Source organism: Canis lupus, chromosome 14 (assembly GCF_048164855.1).
Source record: "Canis lupus baileyi chromosome 14, mCanLup2.hap1, whole genome shotgun sequence".
Classification (NCBI taxonomy): domain Eukaryota; kingdom Metazoa; phylum Chordata; class Mammalia; order Carnivora; family Canidae; genus Canis; species Canis lupus.
In genome coordinates this window covers 54,428,982-54,451,902 of record NC_132851.1, presented here as the reverse complement: position 1 = coordinate 54,451,902, position 22,921 = coordinate 54,428,982, and the positions used below count along the sequence as shown (strand labels likewise).

Below are 22,921 nucleotides of genomic sequence, written 5' to 3'. Positions count from 1 at the left end.
AAATTATTATTACTATGCTTAAATGACTATTTGAACTTTATATATTGTAAAACTACAGAACCCATTATTATACAGCATCTATTAGTATTCTGAGAAATTAATCTTCCAGTGAACATATTTTATAAAATATATTTAGGAAGTAGAAAGACCAGGAAAATGGCAACTTTAAAAACTTTGTATGGTGAAATTTTGATCTGCACATATAATTTGGCTGTGTGTGTGTGTGTGTGTGTGTGTGTGTGTGTGTGTGAGACACATCTGAGGACAAAATGAAATGGCAAAATGTGTTTATTTTAGACATAGATGTGTCTAAGAAAAAACAACAAAAAAGAGGTTTCAACAAGAGAATTCTTCTGATTACACCTTTTTTCGAGAAAGGATGATTACTGGATATCTTGGAGGAAACTTTGTATCCTAGTAGGAAGACAATATTAAAATAATAGTAATAACGGTACCATGCAATTCTCAATCACCATTCCGTTTCAGAGTACTTACATATCTGTTACCCCATTTGAAAAATGATTCATGGACAAAGAAGCAGTACAGTTGATTCAGCCATATAGTTGTAGGCTGCTAGATGATTTTTGGATAGGTAAACTACAAAGGAAGCAGAAAAAGCTTTTCTTTCACCCTGGTCAAAGGGCATGGACGTCTTGTTTTTGCAGAATAAAAACACAGGCTGGCGAATAGTAACTAACATTGACAAAACAGATTACACTAGAATATAAAAAAAAATAAAGCTATAGTTTCTGTGTGAATAGTTTTTCTGTCACTGCTGTGGACTGGACACTGCATTTAAAAAATATTTCCCTACTCAAAAAATGAAATCTTGAGATGTCTTTGGAAAGTGTTTTAAAGGGGGTATATTTATTTCTTTTAACGCCCCTCCCCCAGTAAAGCATATATTATCAGCAACCAATGATTTTAAATATATATCAAAATGTGATGACTCGAATACTACTTCTTCTCCAGTTGGCTTGTAATTAACATAGGCTTCTGTTATTTTGCTCATTCTTTTGCTCATTCTTTTGCTCTCTGTGACCTATTAGCACAATGATGAGGCAGCAGACACCTTCTCTAGCTGTTATATTAAGGATCATAAAAAAGTTACTACTATTTTTCTAACTGAAAATATAACATGTAACTTTTTAAACTATCTGATCTTGAAAGTAAAAATAATATGAAGAAACACATTTTTGAATACTAATTTCCAGTGAGTAGTAAAGTATTACTGGTACTAATGCTGTTTACTTTTGACCTTTATAGTCACATTGTCTGTCCCATGATCAGCAACTTAGAATGAATCTAGAATAATTATTTTCTGCCTTCTTACAGGCCCCAGGCAAGATGTTAAAGGATGAATCCCTTATGCACTCAAAATCTTTACTGGGACAATAAATTAATTCGAGTATCATATTGAGAAGGAAGAAATGAAGTTTCATATTTATTAAAAGTAAAACAAAGAAAAACTGTCTTTAGAATTCTCTAATATAAAGCTTAATATTTAGTCACCTCTTTTCCAGACATATTTCCGTAATTCACTCTGCCATCACTTCTCTCCCCGTAGGTTCCAGAATGTAGTTTAAATTCTGCTTCCTTTGTGAAAATTTTCCCATAGTTTATCTGAAAGTAAATTTTTCCTTTTCATCTTCTACGTCCATATTTTCTACCGGGCCTGTGTTGTCGTTTTTTAACATATAAGTGAGTAATGTCAAGATTAAGAGTGTGGCCATCCATCTAAAAAGTCAAAATTCAAGTGCTAAGTGCTTGCTCTTAGCAACGTTAATTTACTCTATACATTTGGGCAGAGTTTTAGTGCCCTCATATCTCTCTCATTTGATAAATATGGGGTAGGAAGAGTTTATATGTCTTTTCAGGTTGTTAGAAAACAATATGACCCTTGGTATGTATAGTCTGCTTATTAAAAGATGACAGTGAAGTCACCTGAGTGGCTCAGTCAGTTATACATCTGGCTCATGATTTTGGCTCAAGTCATGATCTCAGGATCATAAGTTCGAGCCCTGTGTTGGGCTCTGTGCTCAGCAGCGAGTCTGCTGGAAATTCTCCTCTCCTCTCTGCCTGCCCTCTCCCTAAATAAATAAATAAATAAATAAATAAATAAATAAATAAATCTTTAATTTAAAAAACCTATCTTTTCTTAATCTTCATCATTCTCAACATTTTCAGTGTCATTTATCTAACTACATTTTAGTCTCAAAAGAATGAGAAGAGATCCTTAATATTTTTTTGACTTCCACATTGCCTGATATAATGTCTTGCTCATAGTAGATGCACAAAAAGTAGTTGTTAATAGCTATCTGACACCAGTGAAGAAGGAGGAAAAAGGAAAGTTAAAAGGTAAGATGACTTTATATGGACAGTGGTAATTTTAAAATTAATATCCTAGAGTCAATATTTAGCCTGTATATTAAATCAACAGAGTAAATGTTAATGTTTTTGAAAAGATTCTTGCAAGGAGTGCTCAAATAAGCTGTAATTCTGCTGCTATGAGTATAATATTTAAAATACTAGAGGACCAATGAAGAAAAGATCTGCAATGTTACAAATGTGTAAAATGGGAGGAATATATAAAGTAACACGTAGATAATTATCTATGGTTTTCTAGGCACTATGGTCAAGGCTGGGAATCAAATGATCATAGCTCATTACCCTAAAGTAGCTCAAGATCAAGAGGGCATATGACTAAGCAATAAATTATGGGAGGCTGATATGCCCTACATAAATGTTTATACAGGACGCTACGGAGGCAGAGAGGAAGGACATGCAAGCAATCCAGGGGAAGGACACTGAGAAATATTTAGGAAGTTGTACTTGAGTTAAATCTTGGAGACTTAGGGAAACATGCCGAGAGTCTGCTGTGATTGCTTAGGAGAAGTATGACCAGTGTCTTGAAAAAGAGGCTAAAAGGCAAAATTGGAAAAAGGCATGAATCAGAAACAATACAGAAAAACTCCATGATAGTTCACTCTGAATGAATCCAAGTTCGTAAATAGTGGAATTAGTGATTAGCTTCCATCCTTTGATCAACTTCTACTCTTGAATAGGAGTAGTCTAAAGTCTTTTCCTTCTGGAGAGAAGGTGAGGCCAACTAGGAAAGTAGCAGGCACCTACACCTTAATGAGGTGTGTAGCCTTATATCCTCATTATTCTCCTGTATCAATCCCTGCAGATTTGGTCAACAAATCAGGTCCATTGCTAGGCAGATTCCTGAATCACTGCTTCTGTCTAGAAGTGCCAGCGTGTCACAGGATGGAGTTATCACCATTTATATTTTAAGCTGGAGTGGAAAACTACCACCAGGTGGCACCAAATTGCAGCCAGGACTTGGATGGATTTGGATCTCACAGGCTCAGATTCCCTGACCATGAGCTATACAGGCTTACTCAAGTCATTTTATTAACCTCACAAAAATCTAACCCAGCATTTTAAGTGATTGAATTTTTAGACCCTACATCTCATAGCGTAGTAGGTATTTTAGTGCATTTTCAAATGAGAGAAGAAAATTAAAGCCCAGATAAGGAAGACAATGTAAAATAATTCGAGTCTGCTGACTCACCAGTTAATGAAGTAGTTCATTGGTAGAGAGGGAAGAAGGCTGATTTACAGAAGGAAGGATGGAATTCTGGCCTTCGGTATTTTTTTTTTTTTTCCTTCAGTATTTTTAAGTTTCTGTAACAGGCATCCACTAAGGAATGAGAAGAGAAAAGGAGTGAGAAAGGCCATTTGAGTGAGCAGAAAGCCATTTTACTGGTTTATTTCATAAGTAAATGCACAAAGACTGGAGAAGTGGTAGCATCATCAAGAGGAAAAATAGCTCTTAATGTTCTTTTTTTGTTTGGTGTTGATGCCCAGTTTCAAGACTAGTGCAGTTAGATTTGAAATGGAAGGGAGGTGAGTGGGGGGATGGGGTAATGGGTGATGGGCATTAAGGAGGGCACTCGATGTAATGAGTACTGGGTGTTCTACACAACGGATGACTGACCTCTACATCTGAAACTCTATGTTAACTAGTTGAATTTAAATAAATAAAAAAAAAAAAGAAACATACAAACTAATTTCTACTAGATTCTTTCAGAGAGTGGCATTTTAATCCTTGTTGCCCTTTGATAATAGTCAGAAATTTGCCATGTCATCAGCCCCAGGCCCTAGGTCTTGATCCTAATTTTGACATCCCTCTGAATCTCCAGGACTCTGTCTTCCCAGTGCGACGTTGAGGGCGAGCTCTGCCTGGTGACATAGCTTTTCCATTATCTCATCAGGCATTTTCTGTCCTCTGCCACTTAGCTGATATTATTGTCTCTTGCTATAAAATTATTTATGCCGGGCAAACTTCCCTCCCAGGTAAACTTTGCCCCTGCTACTCATAACTGATGCTGCTGTGGAATTTCCCCCAGAAGATTCCTAAATTGAAGGAACTCTTAATCCATCTAGAGGTGTTCCACTAGGGCCCAGCCGTGAACAAGAGCTTTACCATATGTGTCTCAAGACACTGTCTTTTCTCAGCTTTGGAAAGTTGGACGTTGAGTAGAGTGCCAATCTATATACCATTATGCAGGAGTAGAATCTGCCCCTAGTGCAGTGCCTCTGGACTCTGTACTTGGAAAACAGTAGGGGAGTTCTCTTGAAACAAACAAACAAATGAACAAAACCTCACTCCAACCAATTTTAAAATCAGCAGATCTGAGCTAGCACTGGAGCCTTTTTTTTTAATAATAAATTTATTTTTTATTGGTGTTCAATTTGCCAACATACAGAATAACACCCAGTGCTCATCCCGTCAAGTGCCCCCCTCAGTGCCCGTCACCCATTCACCCCCACCCCCCGCCCTCCTCCCCTTCTACCACCCCTAGTTCATTTCCCAGAGTTAGGAGTCTTTATGTTCTGTCTCCCTTTCTGATATTTCCTACCCATTTCTTCTCCCTTCCCTTCTATTCCCTTTCACTATTATTTATATTCCCCAAATGAATGAGACCATATAATGTTTGTCCTTCTCCGATTGACTTATTTCACTCAGCATAATACCCTCCAGTTCTATCCACGTTGAAGCAAATGGTGGGTATTTGTCATTTCTAATAGCTGAGTAATATTCCATTGTATACATAAACCACATCTTCTTCATCCATTCATCTTTCGATGGACACCGAGGCTCCTTCCACAGTTTGGCTATTGTGGCCATTGCTGCTAGAAACATCGGGGTGCAGGTGTCCCGGCGTTTCATTGCATCTGAATCTTTGGGGTAAATCCCCAACAGTGCAATTGCTGGGTTGTAGGGCAGGTCTATTTTTAACTCTTTGAGGAACCTCCACACAGTTTTCCAGAATGGCTGCACCAGGTCACATTCCCACCAACAGTGTAAGAGGGTTCCCCTTTCTCCTCATCCTCTCCAACATTTGTGGTTTCCTGCCTAGTTAATTTTCTCCATTCTCACTGGGGTGAGGTGGTATCTCATTGTGGTTTTGATTTGTATTTCCCTGATGGCAAGTGATGCGGAGCATTTTCTCATGTGCATGTTGGCCATGTCTATGTCTTCCTCTGTGAGATTTCTGTTCATGTCTTTTGCCCATTTCATGATTGGATTGTTTGTTTCTTTGGTGTTGAGTTTAATAAGTTCTTTATAGATCTTGGAAACTAGCCCTTTATCTGATACGTCATTTGCAAATATCTTCTCCCATTCTGTAGGTTGTCTTTTAGTTTTGTTGACTGTATCCTTTGCTGTGCAAAAGCTTCTTATCTTGATGAAGTCCCAATAGTTCATTTTTGCTTTTGTTTCTTTTGCCTTCATGGATGTATCTTCCAAGAAGTTACTGTGGCTGAGTTCAAAAAGGGTGTTGCCTGTGTTCTCCTCTAGGATTTTGATGGAATTTTGTCTCACATTTAGATCTATCATCCATTTTGAGTTTATAGCACTGGAGCCTTAATTATTATTTTAAAGTACCCTAGTTACCGGAGTATGTGTAGACGGTATTGAGAACCACTTCCGTAATACCTTTAGGAAAGATCAAATGATTGCTCTTAACATTTTAACCTGCTACTTAGGTCAATTCTTTACTTAGCACATGCAGGGATACTGTTTGCTGGAATCCTGTACCTACTTTTGTTTTATGATTTATATGCTTTCTGTACTGTATGCTGTTTTAACATAGTTTTCCAGATATTTTTCATAGTGGTCTTTGTGAGAAATATAGACCTGCCAAATATATCCACTTCTCAAAAGTCTTGTCCCTCTGCCTCACCCTGAGTTGTATAATCCTACCTTTAAGCATTTTTCCAATCTAACATCTACTTCAAGCTTGAACTCCATTTATTATAGTTCTTTCCAACTTCCTTTCTGTATGGTTAATTTCAGAACTATTATGTTTGGTTTTTACATGGTAAGCTGCAAAAGCAGGTATTCAATTTAGTCTGCATCTTCCATCAAAGAGCTGTGTGCCATTACAGAACTGTGTTTACCTGAAGCATGGAGCAACTTATTTTAATTTGCACAATTTTGCCTTATGGGATAGTCATGGAGCTGCTTAAAGTTTTCTCTACCTTTTATTGGAATCCTAATTCGATATACTTTTCAGATGTGTGCCCAGGGCGCAAGGAATCCTATATTTAAGCCACTAGTAAAGGAATCACTTTAGAACCGACTCAGTCATTCATGTAGTATATTATAGTACTCTTTCCAGTTTTTAAAATCTCAAGTTTTCTGCAACTACTTTATATGCCTAAAGCAATCCTTCGGTGCAGGGTTTTAGTTACTCCTATCTTAGCTACTTCAACTGCACGTAAAGAGGGCAAATTTCAGTGTTTCCCTGGACCCTAAATCTTATCCGCTAAGTCATTCTGGACTTTCTGTGATCGTGACATTTTGTACTTTTGTCAAAGTGCTGCTACCTGGTTGGTAATGACGAGTGAGGACGTTTATCTTTCCTGTTAACTCTCTTTAAGAGCAGTTACATTCAGATTTACCTCATCTTCTTGGTCTTGCAGATCATTTTCCAATTTATATCTGTTTAGTATCTTTCTAAGATTCAACTTTTCCCTGGAGAAAATTTTTCTATTTTCACAGAATAATTAGTGTTTCTTCTGTTTTAATTATTTTCCTGTTCCTTACCTGAGGTAATTACACCATGTTTACCCAATTGCCTCAGTTTCTCCTTGATCCTCTGAGCAAGTATGATTCCTAAACTCAAAAGTTCCAAGCACAGGTTTTATAAGGACCTCCTCAGCCTTTGCTGTCCAATCATTGAGTTATCTACTTAAATACAAGTAGACAAGATATTCTCATAGGTTCTCTTCCTTTTTGTTTGTTAAGAAAAATATGGCACTCATTTGTGAATAAAGCTACATCTGGAAAGCTAAAACCATGGTTAGAACTAGTATATTTAATGAAATTTAATGGTCAACTTGAGGTGAAAGACAGAGAGCAGGACTTCTGCTGTCAGGCAGATCCCAGATACAGAGAAATCAGATGTTATGTGTCCATTTAATTCTCATAAGTCCTATCTGTAATCAGATAGGTCAAATCTTTGGAGAAAAAATGAGTAAACAGGTAGCAAGGCACTATGGAAGTTTCTCCAATGGAAGATCATTGTGTGTGGAAAGAAACAAACCTAATACTAGGTGAGTGGGACTTCCTTTGAATGAATGAGATGAGGAACACATGGGTAGGGGAGGGCAGTGCACCATATTATTAAATGTCTCAAAGTTATTCTGAAAATTATCGAGAAGGATTGCTTTGTCAGAGATTAATGACAAAAGGAATCATAATATATGACTGTTAGCTAATTGGATTTTTCTTCAGTCTTACAGTTGAGAGTTCTCTCAATTGTAGTGATATGGAAGAAGGCTAGCAAAATTCAAGTATATGTAGAATATTCTAACATTTACAAATATATTAGAATACATGTGCTTTCATTTTATTTCAAATTACTAAATAATTATAGAAAATTTTCAGCAATATTGAATACTAGAAAGGATAGCTAATCCAATAAAACAATTAGAGGGACACCCGGGTGGCTCAGCAGTTGAGCGACTGCTTTTGGCCCAGGGCGTGATCCTGGGGTCCCAGGATTGAGTCTCACATTGAGCCTGCTTCTCCCTCTGCCTATGTCTCTGCCTCTCTCTGTGTCTCTCATGAATAAATAAATAAAATCTTAAAAAAAAAATAAAACAACTAGAATGATACAGTTCAGCTTTATGAAAAATTAAGGTCTGAAAGAGTTAACTCTAAAAAAGTGTTGGTAGAATGTAGGGATTAGGAAACTATATGCAGCTGATTGAATAGGGTTTATACAAAGCAACATGCTAAATATTCAGAGCATATTACTGAATGAAACATGTAAAAATTGACTTATTTTTATAGCTTAATACTATGCATACAAATTAATAAACACACGTGAAACAATCATACATAAAATAAGAGCACATGTTCTAGAAGATTTATAATATGCTAGAATAAAATGGCACAAATAAATAAATCAAAAGACAATTCTTGAACTCCCAATAGAGATTAGTGAACAGGACAGCCCAGGTGGCTTAGCGGTTTGGTGCCACCTTCGGCCCAGGGCATAATCCTGGAGACCCAGGATCGAGTCCCATGTCGGGCTCCTTGCATGGAACCTGCTTCTTCCTCTGCCTGTGTCTCTGCCTCTCTCTCTCTGTCTCTCATGAATAAATAAATAAATAAATAAATAAATAAATAAATAAATAAGTGAATGAAGAATGTGTGATTAATGCAATTTTCTTTTTAAAGTCCCAAACAAATAAAATCTATTTTAATGATATATTTTCATTTGTATCTTAATTTTTTCTGATGATAAAAGTAATAAGTTCTTTTAATTGAGAATTAATAGAAGTTTTGAGAACCAGAACACAAAATTGTGACCACCTTACTCCTTCCATATCCTTGCAAAAAGAAACACTATTAAAGTTTTGGTATTTTTTTAAATCTGATTTTCTTATAGATGTTATTCCATCTTTTTCTCATAATATTATTAAGTATTCTCCAACATTTTAAAAAAACACACTCTCTAGAAACATATAGTTCAATGGCTATATAAAATCATTTTTCAATTACAAGCCTCAGAACAGTTTCTGCAGAGTCCAAATAGAAGTTACCTGTTATTTTTTCTAAGAAGCTAGTCTTGCATAATTCTGAGTTTTGGACTTCATGTGATCATATATCTATGTCAAAGGAGGATGGGATTTTATAATGTAAAGTATGCATATATACAGAGGAGGCTTAGGTACAGGTAACAAAAATGGAATTTTTCTGTTCTTTTCAGAATGGTTAGCATGCTCCTGCCTTCCACACATACATGTTCCAACCAGAAATGCCTATTTCCTTTGAACCAGAGGGAAAAATAGCTGTAAGAACTCAGGCACAAAATATCTGTTGAGATATTAATTTTAATCCTGAATGCACTGTTAAGCTAGTGACGGGGGTATACCAGATACTAAAATAGTGGAAAAATTGCTCTCTACTGACAGGAATGTGATTACTTGGAAAGGAATTCAGTTTGTGTGGGTGGGAAATGACAAGAGGAAGTTGAGAGATTTTTTTTAAAAGATGATTTGTGAATCATCTGCTTAGTGGTAACCACTGAGAAGATAGAATCAATGACTCATAGAGAGAGTCCTGAGAAAAAAAGAGATATTATAAAATGGATAATGGCTTTGGTGAAAACTAGGTGTTCTTTTAGTTAAATATCAGAGTGAAAAAAAAGGAAAGGAAGCATTAAAAACAACAACAAATGACCTGAAGGAGATGCAGTAATGTGTAGTAGCATAAAACCAAGGAAGGTGTTGTTAAAGCTATCGAATATCAAAAAGAAATCAGAGAATTTAAATAATATTCCTTGTATTTTAAGATTAACTTGAAAATGCATAGACTCTAATGCTAAACATTGTAGAACTGAGGAAAATAAATTATATTGGGAATTGGGACTTAGATTCCACATTTAAAATCCCAGATTTCTGAGACTTGGGGAAAAAAGCCCGATAGCCTCCTATGTATTTTAGCTTTTCCATTTGTAAAATAAAGAGATTAATTTATTGATTTCCAAAACTCTTTTCAGTTGTAAAATATTAGAATTCTGAGTGTAGCAAATGTAAGGGAAAAAATTATATGGAGTAATAAAAATGAAATAATTTTGACTCATCATGCACATTAGATTGAGAAACATGCAGAATCATTAAATTTATGATTTTATTTTACATTTATATTTACAGTTAATTATATTATTAAATATGTTTAGTTATATTTATGATTTTATTAATATCCACTTTCATATATAAATATTGATCTATAGCTATTCTATAAAATTGTTTATTTATACTTTTCTATCTTTTACCTCTAATCAAAGAATATCTTAGGACTTAGGCCAAATGAAAGGGAAAGAAAAACAAGACTCTGCATCATGCCAGCCACATTCTTTGTCTATTGGGAAGTAGCCACAGCACAGGATAGGGGACACAGTCCTGACATGAGGCCAGAGGATATGACAACAAAGGGCCATAAGTCTCTCCTAGGGCCAGATGTGTATATAAGGCATGTCCTTCTTCCTGACATTTGTTTCCAACCCCAGGGAAAATCTGGGGAAAGAGGTAAGTAGTTGAGATATTTGAGTAACTAAGTAATTTTTCTAGTAAGAAGACTGATCATTATCTAAATGGACTCCCTAAATCATGTATTTTAGTTTAAATTATTTAAATTCTTAAATAGACTCTAAATTATTGAATTGGATTAAGTTTTAAACCCAAAGCATCAGGGATCCCTGGGTGGCTCAGCGGTTTAGCATCTGCCTTCGGCCCAGGGCATGATCCTGGAGTCCCGGGATTGAGTCCCACATCAGACTCCCTGCATGGAGCCTGCTTCTTCCTCTGCCTGTGTCTCTGTCTCTGTCTCTCTCTCTGTGTCTCTCATGAATAAATAAATAAATAAAATCTTAAAAAAAAATAAACCCAAAGCATCCAAGCAAAAATATTTCCTTGGACATATGAATGGAAACTCAGGGAATAGCCATCATTGGTCATAGGCAAACTAAATTAGGCATATTTCTCTCAATACACGTGACATATTAGGAGTTAAATTTTGACAACCACGTAAATTGCCATTTTATAAATCAGAAATCTTAGGCTGTATTCTTTTCCTGTTGTGTTCAGGTATATTGCTGTCTTCTAGAATACAGGTTGTATAAACAGAAATAGCTTCTTCTATTTGTCTAAGCTATGAAGTTCAAGGGAAGGGACCTCAATGAGATCAGCCAAAGATTTCATTAATTGAGATTCACATACAGGCAGTTTGAACAACATGGCAGTGAATTCTAATAGCTTATATAGCTGCTTCATTTTATGCTGGGAAACTTTTTCTTAAGTTCTTTCCTTCATTTATTCTTGATCAGATGCCCTCCATTTTCTAGGAACAGCCCTATTAACAGAAGATAGGAATCCAAGGAGGTGCGGGTATATACCATAAGGTATAAATAAGTCATACGTAGTAGCCCTTTATTTATTAAAACAACAACAACAACAACAACAATTGATTGTCTATCAAATGTCACATACTGCTCTGTGTGGTAGGGATAAAAGGATGAACGAGACAGATATTGCAATGAGGAGAGATAAAGACAATAAAACAATAAATAAGATAGTTTCAGATTGCAATAAGTGATGTAAAGAAAATAAATTCATATGACCAAGAGTCTGTAGGGTGTGGAAATTTCTTTGAAGCAAGTGATAAAGGAGGGACTCTGAGAAGAAACTGTTTTAACTCAAATTAGAATCATAGTCTAAGACAAGGGGATCAGAGAATTCAAGCAGTGGAAATAGAGCCTTATAGGTCAAAATTGGCTATAGGTTAAGTTTTTGTATGGTGAGGTGCACGGGGTGGACAGCCATACAAGATGAGATTGCAGAAATAGGGCTAAATCTCACAAAGCCATGGTAAGTAGTTTGGATTCTCTTCTAAATGAGAATATGTAATGGTTTATATTGGTGCTCAAATTCCCTGGGATCTGTCTGACCATTTTGGGGCATATTTCAGCTTCAGTAAGTCTTTCTTCCAAGAGTCTTTCTTCCAAGTGCCTGTCACTCTTTTTTGGAGGAATGCTTTTAGTGGCTGGAGCCTGACTTGCCCCTACTGCAGAGAAATATCTGAAATTTTATGTCTGTTACCCCCTAACCAATAATTAGGTAATTCATGGGTGCAGCTTCAAGCTGAGGAAATCCTGAGACTTAATATTCTCTCCAGAGTTTTTCTTTGAGATTAAGTTGAAACGACCCTCTCTGGGATTTAGCCTGTGATCACATCCTTGCCTGGATCTCTTCTTTTCTCTGTTTTGTTCTCCCAGTTTCTCCTGGGAACACTTTCTCATAGTTCCCCTGGGAATATTTTCTTATAAAATCACTTGCATACCAAAACTCATCCCACACTCTGTATCTGGGAAACTCAAACTCTGACAGTTGGAAGATTTGGGAGGAATCTATAAAGAAGGACAAAAACTGACTAATATTTCAAAAATATCACTGTGGCTGCTGTGCAAAGAAAGACAGTGGAGGGTGAGGGAGGCCAGTGAACGAGGGACAAAGGTAAGCAGGTTATTTCAATAATCTAAACTAGATAGCAAGCTATGAATTGCCTACACTAAAATACTCTAAAAAAAAAAAAGTATGCCCATTGAAGGGACTGTCATGCATGATGCATTGAGGTATAAAAAAGAAAATGATAAATTCTATTTCCTTGTTTTAGTCTAGAAATAAAAAAAAAATGGCCTTCACTACTCTTTGTCAGTTGACAGAAGTGTACATACACTTTGAAATAAGTTTAAGGATGTGTTTAAGATTTTGTGTGGAGGAGGGGTGCCTGGGTGTCTCAGTGGGTTAAGTGCCCAACTCTTGGTTTTGGCTGAGGTCATAATCTCATGCATGAGGCTCCTGCTCAGTGCAGAGTCTGCTTGAGACTCTCTCTCTCCTTCCCCCTCTGTTTCTCCCCCACCTCTCTCTCTCTCTCAAATAAATAATTTAATAAAATAATAATTAAAAAAGATTTTGTATTGAGGAGATAGGTCGTCAAAATTATTTAGAGAACACTGGTTTTAGACACCAGCCAACTTTATGGTCTCTATTAACATGTAGTCTATTCTAATAGAATGCTTTTCTTGTGTGTGTCTCTTGAGAAATGTCTTTGTCTTTAATCTTTCATTTTGAGGGATTTAATTATTTGAGTGTTTCTCTAGGTTGGCTATTATGAAGAATGAGACTATTCAATTTCTTCTGAAGAAATGCATAACTAGTAGTAGGGACAAGTCTGGTAATTCTCTATTATTTTCTGAGGATAAGAAAATTAAAAGTGCTCCAGATGCTTTAAGTGTAATTTTCCATCTACCATAAATTTACTTTAAAATGCTTTCTTCAAACAAGGTCAGGGCATTAGTGCTCATTAAGGACTATATACATGCACAGCTTGAGAATTCATCAGAAAACCAATCAGTTGTTTGAACTGAAAGAAATTCTATAAAAAATAGTGAACTTTTTCCCACTCACTCAGCAATCTACTGCCACCTTTTACATCAGATATCATTTTAAAATGTAGATTTTATTAATCAGGTATTGTAGAGCCAACATCAGGAGACAATTGCCATTGAATAGACAGTTTGTTACAGTTACCAAAAGGAGAGATGCTCCACGCTATGCAGGGCCACACGCGGAAAATACCAGCATCGGGCAGCAGGCTGAAGAAGCAGAAAGAAGATTTAACAATAGCCTTTTTTTGTGATTTCTGCAGGAAAAGCAATGCAAGACAGGTAAATACATTTGAATTTGACAAGTTTGGATAATTTCAGCAGGCTTGGGGGTTTAAGGGCTGTCTCTAGGTGTCTGTTACCTGTTCCAGAAGTGATTAGGACAGGGAGGTAGTGACCTCCAATATAGGAGTCCTGTGAGAGCTAGACAAAAGAGATGATTTAGGATATAGTCCTCATTGGTTGATTTGCATGTGAAACAATGCAGCCAAGTCCATCACTTTCTCTAGAAATTGTCTAGCCTCAAGAATGTCAGTCTCTCCTGTGTCAGCAAGGCCCCAAGATGTCAAAGAATCAGAAAGTACAGAACATAAAAAGAATGATCCATGTAATCAAAAAGAACATATGTTTTTATGATGGAATAAAAGAAGGAAAAGAGAAATAAGTGAGAGTGAAATAAAGAGGTAACTGGAGAGAAGGAACAGGAAAAACAGGGAAGGAAGAACGAAGAAGATAAATATCATTTCATCTGACTAATTCTTAGGCTGGAATGATTTTAACATGATATTCTAATAACAATTCTAAAAGTTACTTTACCTACTTTTATTATGTGGATTGACTCATTGAACAGTAAAGAAAAATGCAGCTGAATAGGTTTAAGACAACTGAATGACTGCATATTTCATAAAAATAACTCCATTGGAAATACAATGAATGTATTTCAACCTAAGTTTTTGCATGACATTTTTTTGTAAATTGCGTTTGCTTGAAGATTTATTCCTTCAATGAATAATGGAAATTTCTAGTAGTCAGAAACTGAGAACTTGACAGGTGTCTGAGAGAGAAGCTGGAACTCTTATTTCTAATAAAATATGGAGAACTTATAAAATTATAAAAGCCATATATTTTCTTGCTGATTTTATTTTTTCCCTTTTCTTGTTGGACCAAGACTTTGTACATTGATTACATTTAAGCATCATTTAATTATTATTATTATGAAGATTCTAGGTGTTACAGGCATCACATCTCCCTTTTGAGGTCTCCTTAAGCTTTGACTCCTTTTTTTTTTTTTTAATTTTTATTTATCTACTATAGTCACACAGAGAGAGAGAGAGAGAGAGAGAGAGAGAGGCAGAGACACAGGCAGAGGGAGAAGCAGGCTCCATGCACCGGGAGCCCGACGTGGGATTCGATCCCGGGTCTCCAGGATCGCGCCCTGGGCCAAAGGCAGGCGCCAAATCGCTGCGCCACCCAGGGATCCCAAGCTTTGTCTCCTAATGAAACTTTTGCCACTATGAAAAACTTCCAGTATACTCACTTTCTCACATTTATTTCTCATCTGAAATCTCTAAATATTTTCCATATGATTGTGAGAATGAATATAAATCAGGCCATATGCGACAATTGAATTTGGACCTATAATCTCTGTAGTAACTAGCCCAAGATACCAAATTGCAACCTCTGAAACAGCAGACTAGGCAAGGCTTTGTGACGGACAGCTCCCCCATTTTTTGTGTCTCAGGATCATCCAAGGGACGCCAAGTATGCTCCCCAAACCAACCACAGAGCAACATAAAATGCCCCCACTTCTAGGTAGCCCTTGTCAGGTACATGCCAACAACTTCCATTCACAACACAGCTTGAGCCTTTCTCTTTTCTTTTTCTTTTGTTCACTATAAAGCTTTTTTACTCTCCTCCCTGAGTCAAATCTCTGTTGAAGGTAAGTGATAGTGGCTGACTTCCTTGGGCAGCAAACTTTGAAATATTAGCCTCTACTTGTTCTCATTTGAATGGTGTTCATTTATTCCTATATGCTTTTTTCTTCTTTTCCTGAGACTGATATCCTTTCACTAGTTTTCCTTATGATAACTTTCCTTATGATAACTTTCCTTCCTGTCATAACTTTCCTTATGATATTCAAGGAAGTGATGGCATCTTTCTTTAGTAATAGGTATCTTTTTTTCTTAAGAAGTATAATTGATGTATATCAGTTCCGGGTATATACTATATTGACTTGATATTTGTATATATTGCAAAATGATCACTATAATACATCTAATATCTATCATAATATATAGATACATTTTTTTTCTTGTGATGAGAAGTTTTAAGATTTACTCTCTTAGCAATTTTCAAATATACAATATAGTATTATTAACTATAGTCACCATGCTCTATATTATATCCCCAGGACTTATCTATTTTATAACTGGAATTTTGTATCTTTTGACCCACTTCACCCATTAGGACCTCACTTCTGGCAATAACCAGTCTGTTTTCTGTGTCTATGAGCTTTGTGTTGTCATTGTTTTTAAATTCCACATACAAATGATATACAGCACTGGGCCTTGTTTGTCTGACTTATTTCACTTAAGATAATATCCTCAACCCCATCCGTATTTTGCAAATAGCAAGACTTCATTCTTTCTTATGACTGAATAATAATTTCACTGTGTGTGTATCTGTGTAAAACACATTTTCTACATCCATTCATCCATCAATGGATACTTAAGTTATTCTCATACCTTGGCTATTATAAATGATGCTGCATTGAACATGGTGGTGCATATATTTTTTTGAGTTCGTGTTTTCGCTTTCTTTGGGTAAATACCCAGTAGTGGATTTGATGAATGCTATGGCAATTCTATTTTTAGTTTTTTGAGGAACTGCCATATTGTTTTCCATAGTGGCTGCACCAATTTATAATCCCACTCACAGTGCTTGAGAAGTCAGTTTTCTCTACATCCTCACCAACACTTGTTATTTCTTGTCTATTTGATATTTCTTTGTCTCATTGTGGTTTTAATTTGCATTTCCTGATGATTAGTGATGTTGAGCATCTTTTCATGCACCTGTTGACCATTGGTATGTCTTCTTCGCAAAATGTTTATTCAGATCCTCTGTCCATTTTTTAAATTGGGTTGTTTGTTATTAATTGCATATGTTTTGGATTTTAACCCCTTATCAAACACATTATTTACCACTATTTTCTCCCATTCAGTAGGTTGCCTTTTCATCCATCCATTGATGGAGACCTTTGCTCTTCAGAGAAGCATTTTAGTTCTATGTAGTTCCATTTACTTATATTTACTTTAATTGCCTTTGCTTTTGGTACTAAATCCAAAAATTCATTGCTATGACCTATGGCAAGGAGTTTACTGCCTATATTTTCTTCTATGTGTTTTATGGTTTAAGGTCTTATGCTCAAGTCTTTAATCTATTTTGAGTTAATTTTTGTGTATGGTTTAAGAAAGTGGTCCAGTTTAATTCTTTTGCATGTGACTGTCCAGGTTTCCCAACACTATTCATTGAAGAAACTGCCCTTTCCCAATGTATAGGTTTGTCAAAAATTACGAATTCTGTATGCATGGGTGTATTTCTGGGCTCTATATTCTGTTTCATTGGTCAATGCATCTGTTTTTATGTCAGTACCATACTGTTTTTATTATTATAACTGGGTAATATAGTTTGAAATCACAGTCAATCCAACTCCATTCTTCTTTCTCAAAATTGCTGTGGGTATTTGGGTCAGTAGTAAGTATCTTTTTTTTTAATAGGATGATATCATATCAGGTAGGAGGAGTACAGGTGAAAATATGACCTGAGGTAGATGAATTTTTCAAGACTCCTATACTTTTTACAATTATTTGTTTTTACCTGAATTCTAACATATGATAATTTTTAATCAATGGTAAAAACCTTTCCTTATCTTCCCTTCGAACCAAAATATTTCCAAAACCTTTTGGGGGTAGTAGAAATAATATAGGATTATATATCAAAGATCCCGGGAAAAAATGGAGTTCTTCAATTAAAATTTCTTTAACATCAGGCAATTTATTTAACTGCTCTGAGTTTCAGTATTTTAATCTGTCAATGATGCTAATATGGCCTTCTTTATAAGATCAAATATAAAAAGCAATGCATGGAAACGTTTTATAAACAATCAAGTGATTCACATATATCTCCCCTTCTTTGATTTAAAAAAAATAGTTTTAGTAAAATAAATATAACAACATAAAATTTGCTAACTTAACTTTTTTTAAATATACAGCTTAGTAGTGTCAAGTACACTCATACTGTTGTGCAGATAATCTCCAGAACTCTTATTATCTTGCAAAACTAAACTGTATGTTTATTAGGCAACAACTCCTATACTTCCTATATTTGTATATTAGTGTGTGATAAATCCTTAAGGTCAAAGGATATTGTTTTGACTGTAGATTCAAAATTCATTTTGTAGGAAGATTTTGATGGGCATGGAATAACTTTATATTGATCCTTAAAATGTCGCAATTCCGGCTTTATTTGCCAGTTATTCATTGTGACTATTATTGTCTCACATCTGTTCTCGTTCTATTCCTCTAAAACCAAAATGACATTTCCAAAACTAAAATGAGATCATGGATCTTTTGGTGGCTTCCTGATATTCTGTGCATAACACTAAAATCTTTAATATAGGCCTACCTAATTTTATGTGTTTTGTTGTGCTTTGCAAATATTGTATTTTTTAATAAATTGAAGTTATGTGGCAGCCCTGCATTGAGCAAATCTGTTAGCACCATTTTTCTAATAGTATTGCTCCTTCATGTCTCTGTGTCACATTTTGGTACTTCTCACAATATTTCAAAAATTCTTTTCCTGTTAGCCTTCTTGCTAGTTCATTGAAAGCATCATTTCTTTTTCTTTAGAGGGAAACAGACAAAATTTCAAACTTTCTCTCTCTCTCCCTCTTTTTTTTAAGATTTTATTTCTTTATTCATGAGAGACACAGAGAGGCAGAGTCATAGGCAGAAGGAGAAGCTGGCTCCCTGTGAGGAGCCTGATGTGGGGCTTGATCCCGGATCCTGGGATCACACTCTGAGCCGAAGGCAGACACTCAACCACTGAGCCTCACCCAGGTACCCCTCAAACTTTTTCATTATTATTTTTATAAACTGTGTTGGTGATCTTAGATGTTACTATTTTAACTGCTTTGGGGTGCCATGAGCTTCACCCGTATAAAACAATAAACTTAATAAATGGGGTGTGTTCTGACAGTTCCACCAACTGCCATTCCCACATCTCTTTCATTCTCCTCAGGCCTTCCTATTCCCCAAGGCACAGCAATATTAAAATGAGACTAATTAATAATGCTACAGTCGGCCCTAAGTATTCAGGTGAAAGGAAGAGTCACATGTCTCTCACTCTAAATCAAAAGGTAGAGATGATTAGACTTAGTGAGCAAGGCATGTTGAAAGCCAAGATAATACTAAAACCCCAGTCTTTTGTGCAGATACCCAAGTTGCCGAATGCAAAGGAAAAGTTCTTAAAGGAAATGGAAAGTACTACGCTATTGAAAGTGATAAGAAAGTGAAACAGTCTTATTCTTGATATGGAAAAGTTTTAGTGGTCTGGACAGAAGATCAAGCCAGCCACAACATTCCCTCAAACCAAAGTCTAATCCGTGGCAAAGCCCTAACTTTCGTCAACTTTGTGAAGGCTCGGAAGATGCAGAAGCAAAGTATAAAGCAAAGTTTTTTTTTTTTTTTTAAAGATTTTATTTATTCATAGAGACACACACAGAGAGAGAGAGGCGCAAAGACACAGGCAGAGGGAGAAACAGGCTCCATACAGGAGGCCCCACATGGGACTCGGTTCCGGGTCTCCAGGATCACACCCCAGGCTGCAGGAGACACTAAACCGCTGCGCCACCGGGGCTGCCCTAAAGCAAAGTTTAAAGCTAGTAGAGGTTGGTTCATGAGGTTTAAGCAAAAAAAATCTAACTCCTTAACAAACAAATGTAAGGTGAAGCAGCTGCATGCTGATGTAGAAGCTGTAGCAAGATATGCAAAAGATCTAGCTAAGATAATTCATAAAGGTAGCTACACTAAACAACAGATTTTCAATGTAGACAAAACAGCCTTATAATGGAACGTGATGCCATCTAGGATCTTTATATGTAGAGAGAAGTCAAAACCTGGTTTCAAAGCTTGAGGGGATTCTCAAAACTTTAAGGTTAACTCATTTGGGACTACAGAGGCTAGTGACCTTCAGTTGAAGCCAGTGCTAATTTACCTTTCCAAAAATCCTGGGGCCTTAAAAATTATGCTAAATTTATTCTGTGGCCTATAAGCGAACAACAAAGCCTGGGTGATAGCATATCTCCTTATTACAAGCATGGTTTACTGAATGTTTTAAGGCCACTGTTGAGGCCTCCTGCTCAGGAAAAAACAAAATTCTGTCAAAATATTACTACTCATTGACAATGCACCTAGTTACTCAAGAGCTCTGATGGAGATGTACAATGAGATTAACGTTGTTTCATGCTTATTTATACAACATCTATTCTGAAGTCCATATATCAAGGAGTCATTTCGACTTTCAAGTCTTATAATTTAAGAGATAAAACTATAATTCCACTAGATAGTGTGTCCTCTGAGGGATCTGGGCAAAGTAAATTGAAAACCTCCAGAAAAGGATTTACTATTCTTGATGCCATTAAGAATATTCTTAATTCATGGGAAGAGGTTAAAATATCAAGATTAACAGGAGTTTGGAAAAAATTGATCCCAAGCCTCATGGATGACTTTGAGACATTAAAGATTTCAGTGACAAAACTAACTGGATATGTGGTGGAAATAGAAAAAGAACTAGAATTAGAAGTGGAGACTGAAGATGTGACTAAATTGCTGCAATTTCGTGACAAATCTTGAAGAGATGAAGAGTTGCTTCTAAGGATGAGCAAAGAAAGTGGTATCTTGAGGGGGAAACTACTGGTGAAGATGCTATGAAAATTATTGAGGTGACCACAAAGGCCTTATATTATTTCATAAACTTAATTGATAAAGTAGTGGCACGGTTTGGGGGACTGACTGATTTTCAAAGAAGTTCTACTCTGGGTAGAAAACAGCATCATACTACAGATAAACCATTTGTTAAAGAAAGAGTTAATCAGTGTAGCTAGCTTACTGTTATCTTATTTTAAGAAGTCGCCTCAGTCACCACAACCAATAGCAATCACTACATTGATCATTTAGCAGCCATCAACCTTAAGGCAAGATCCTCCACCAGCAAAGATTACAACTTGCTGAAAACTCAGCTGATGATGAGCGTTTCTTAGCAATAAGGTATTTTTTTAAATTAAGGTATATACATTGTGTTTTAGACATAATGCTATTATTTCATACTTAATAGGCTACAGTACAACTTAACTTCTATATTTACTGAGGAGCCAAAAAATTCATTTGACTCACTTTATTGTGATATTTGCTTTATTGCTGTGGTCTGGGACCAAACCCCAATATCTCTGAGGTATACTTTCGGCCCTGTTAGATCTTGCAAGCTCTGATTCCAGGCTATTTCTTTGGTTTCATATTATAAGAATATCTTTCATGTACTGATTAAGCCTCATAAACTTTTGGTTCCTGGAGGAGAGGTCATGCTTTTTTCACACATCCTTCTTTCGTACGTATATATGCTGTGAAGGTTTTTGCCAGTCCCCTTCACTTAGGGACATTTCCAAAGAGCGGGAAAGAGGGTTTAGAACATTTCATGAGGTCACCTTGAAATCATTTTGTAACAACAACGACGACGACGACGATGACGACGACGACAAAACACTGTTCCATATTTCATTACCAATTAGGTCCCCAAAAGCTAATACAACTTCCATGGAATGAGATGTTATTGGAGGATAGAGACACAATACAACCTATTACAAAGCTTACAAGTACCAAATGGCAAGAATGAGAATAACACCTAAAATATGAAATGACTTTATATTTTAGCATAGACCAATAACTCAGACTCTATTAGAACTGGAGTAAGCCATAAGTCAGTAATACTGTTCTAAAATACTTGTGATGTAGTTGATCAGCTGGGGAAAATTTTTAGTGTACAACAGAACAATGAACAATTGTTTTAACTGTCTCCCTTGTTTACAGACTTGACTTTTTCATGTTAATAAGTATCCCTGAAGCTAAGCCTTTAATATCATAGATAATACCATTTAGTTTGTAATCCCTTTTTCTAAAGATCAAAGATAGCCAAACAAACCAAAACAAATAGTGCTAAAATATTTCATAAAGTATAACACAAAGGCCCAAATAGAGGTTTGCTATTACACCAACCCATGACATGGAAGACTTAAGTTCTTTTGAACAGCAAAAGAGAGTGGTGTGACATATTAATACCATGAGAATGATAAATTATTTCCTTATACTCTGGAAAACCAGCTGTGCTGAGACTTAGCAACAGTCTCAAAATAGAATGGAATGTGTGAAAATCTGGTCATTGTTGTCAACTATTTTCATGTTCTTTATTGTGATTTCCTTATATAAAATGTATCCACTCCAAAGAAATTATGTGCTACTTGTCAGAACAATTTAGAGTCATAGAGATAGAGACAGACAGAGAAAAAGAGAAATATTTTCTTCAGGCAACTGGCTGTAACTTTTTGATTTGTATTAGCAGACTTGGTTGCCAGTTACCATGGTAGTTAAACCACGCTCAAAATTTTGACAGATCCTGGAAAGTAAAAACAGATTCTCTAATTAAACATAAAAAAGATGAAACTGGTAGACTTTTAAGGACTTTAAACCTATAATTTATGTATTAATCCGCACCAATTAATGATTGACCTTTGAAATACTAAAGAAAGGAACTAGAGCTAATTTCTTCAGTAAGTTGTTTCAATTCTAGGATAGAGAAAAAGAAGTCTAAATTGGGTAGGAAATGATAATATTTGTAATAGTTGTGATTTATTTTGGTCAGTTTGTTCTGAAGTATTGGGGGGTGTAAAGTATGTACTTTTGAAGAATTAGCTTGTTTTTTGTGATTTCCCACTCTGTCAAGAGGTTAGTAATTTCAAGGTTTTTTGACCTAAAAATCTACCACTAAAGATTTTGGTTTTGAAAGAATAACTGGGGGGATCCCTGGGTGGCTCAGCGGTTTGGCACCTGCCTTTGGCCCAGGGTGCGATCCTGGAGTCCTGGGATCGAGTCCCGCGTCGGGCTCCCTGCATGGAGCCTGCTTCTCCCTCTGCCTGTGTCTCTGCCTCTCTCTCTCTCTCTCTCTCTCTGTCTATCATAAATAAATAAATCTTTTTTTTTTTTTAAAGAAAGAATAACTGGTTCAGAGGCCTAGTCCATGCTACTCATTATGGTCGACAAACCTCTCCCAGAAGCTCCAACCTG

At 36.0% G+C, this 22,921-nt stretch overlaps 1 long non-coding RNA gene across 1 annotated transcript in view; it reads right to left on the bottom strand.

Annotated features, from left to right (window-relative positions):
• Positions 1-494: 494 nt before the first annotated feature.
• The window catches only part of LOC140604132 (uncharacterized), a 237,973-nt gene continuing 215,546 nt past the window's right edge, over positions 495-22,921 (bottom strand). Inside the window, exons 7-9 of the long non-coding RNA XR_012007159.1 lie at positions 3,578-3,706; positions 1,513-1,737; positions 495-597 (exon numbers count right to left, since the gene is read on the bottom strand). This is a non-coding gene — a long non-coding RNA (uncharacterized lncRNA). The remainder of the gene's footprint in view (positions 598-1,512; positions 1,738-3,577; positions 3,707-22,921) is intronic.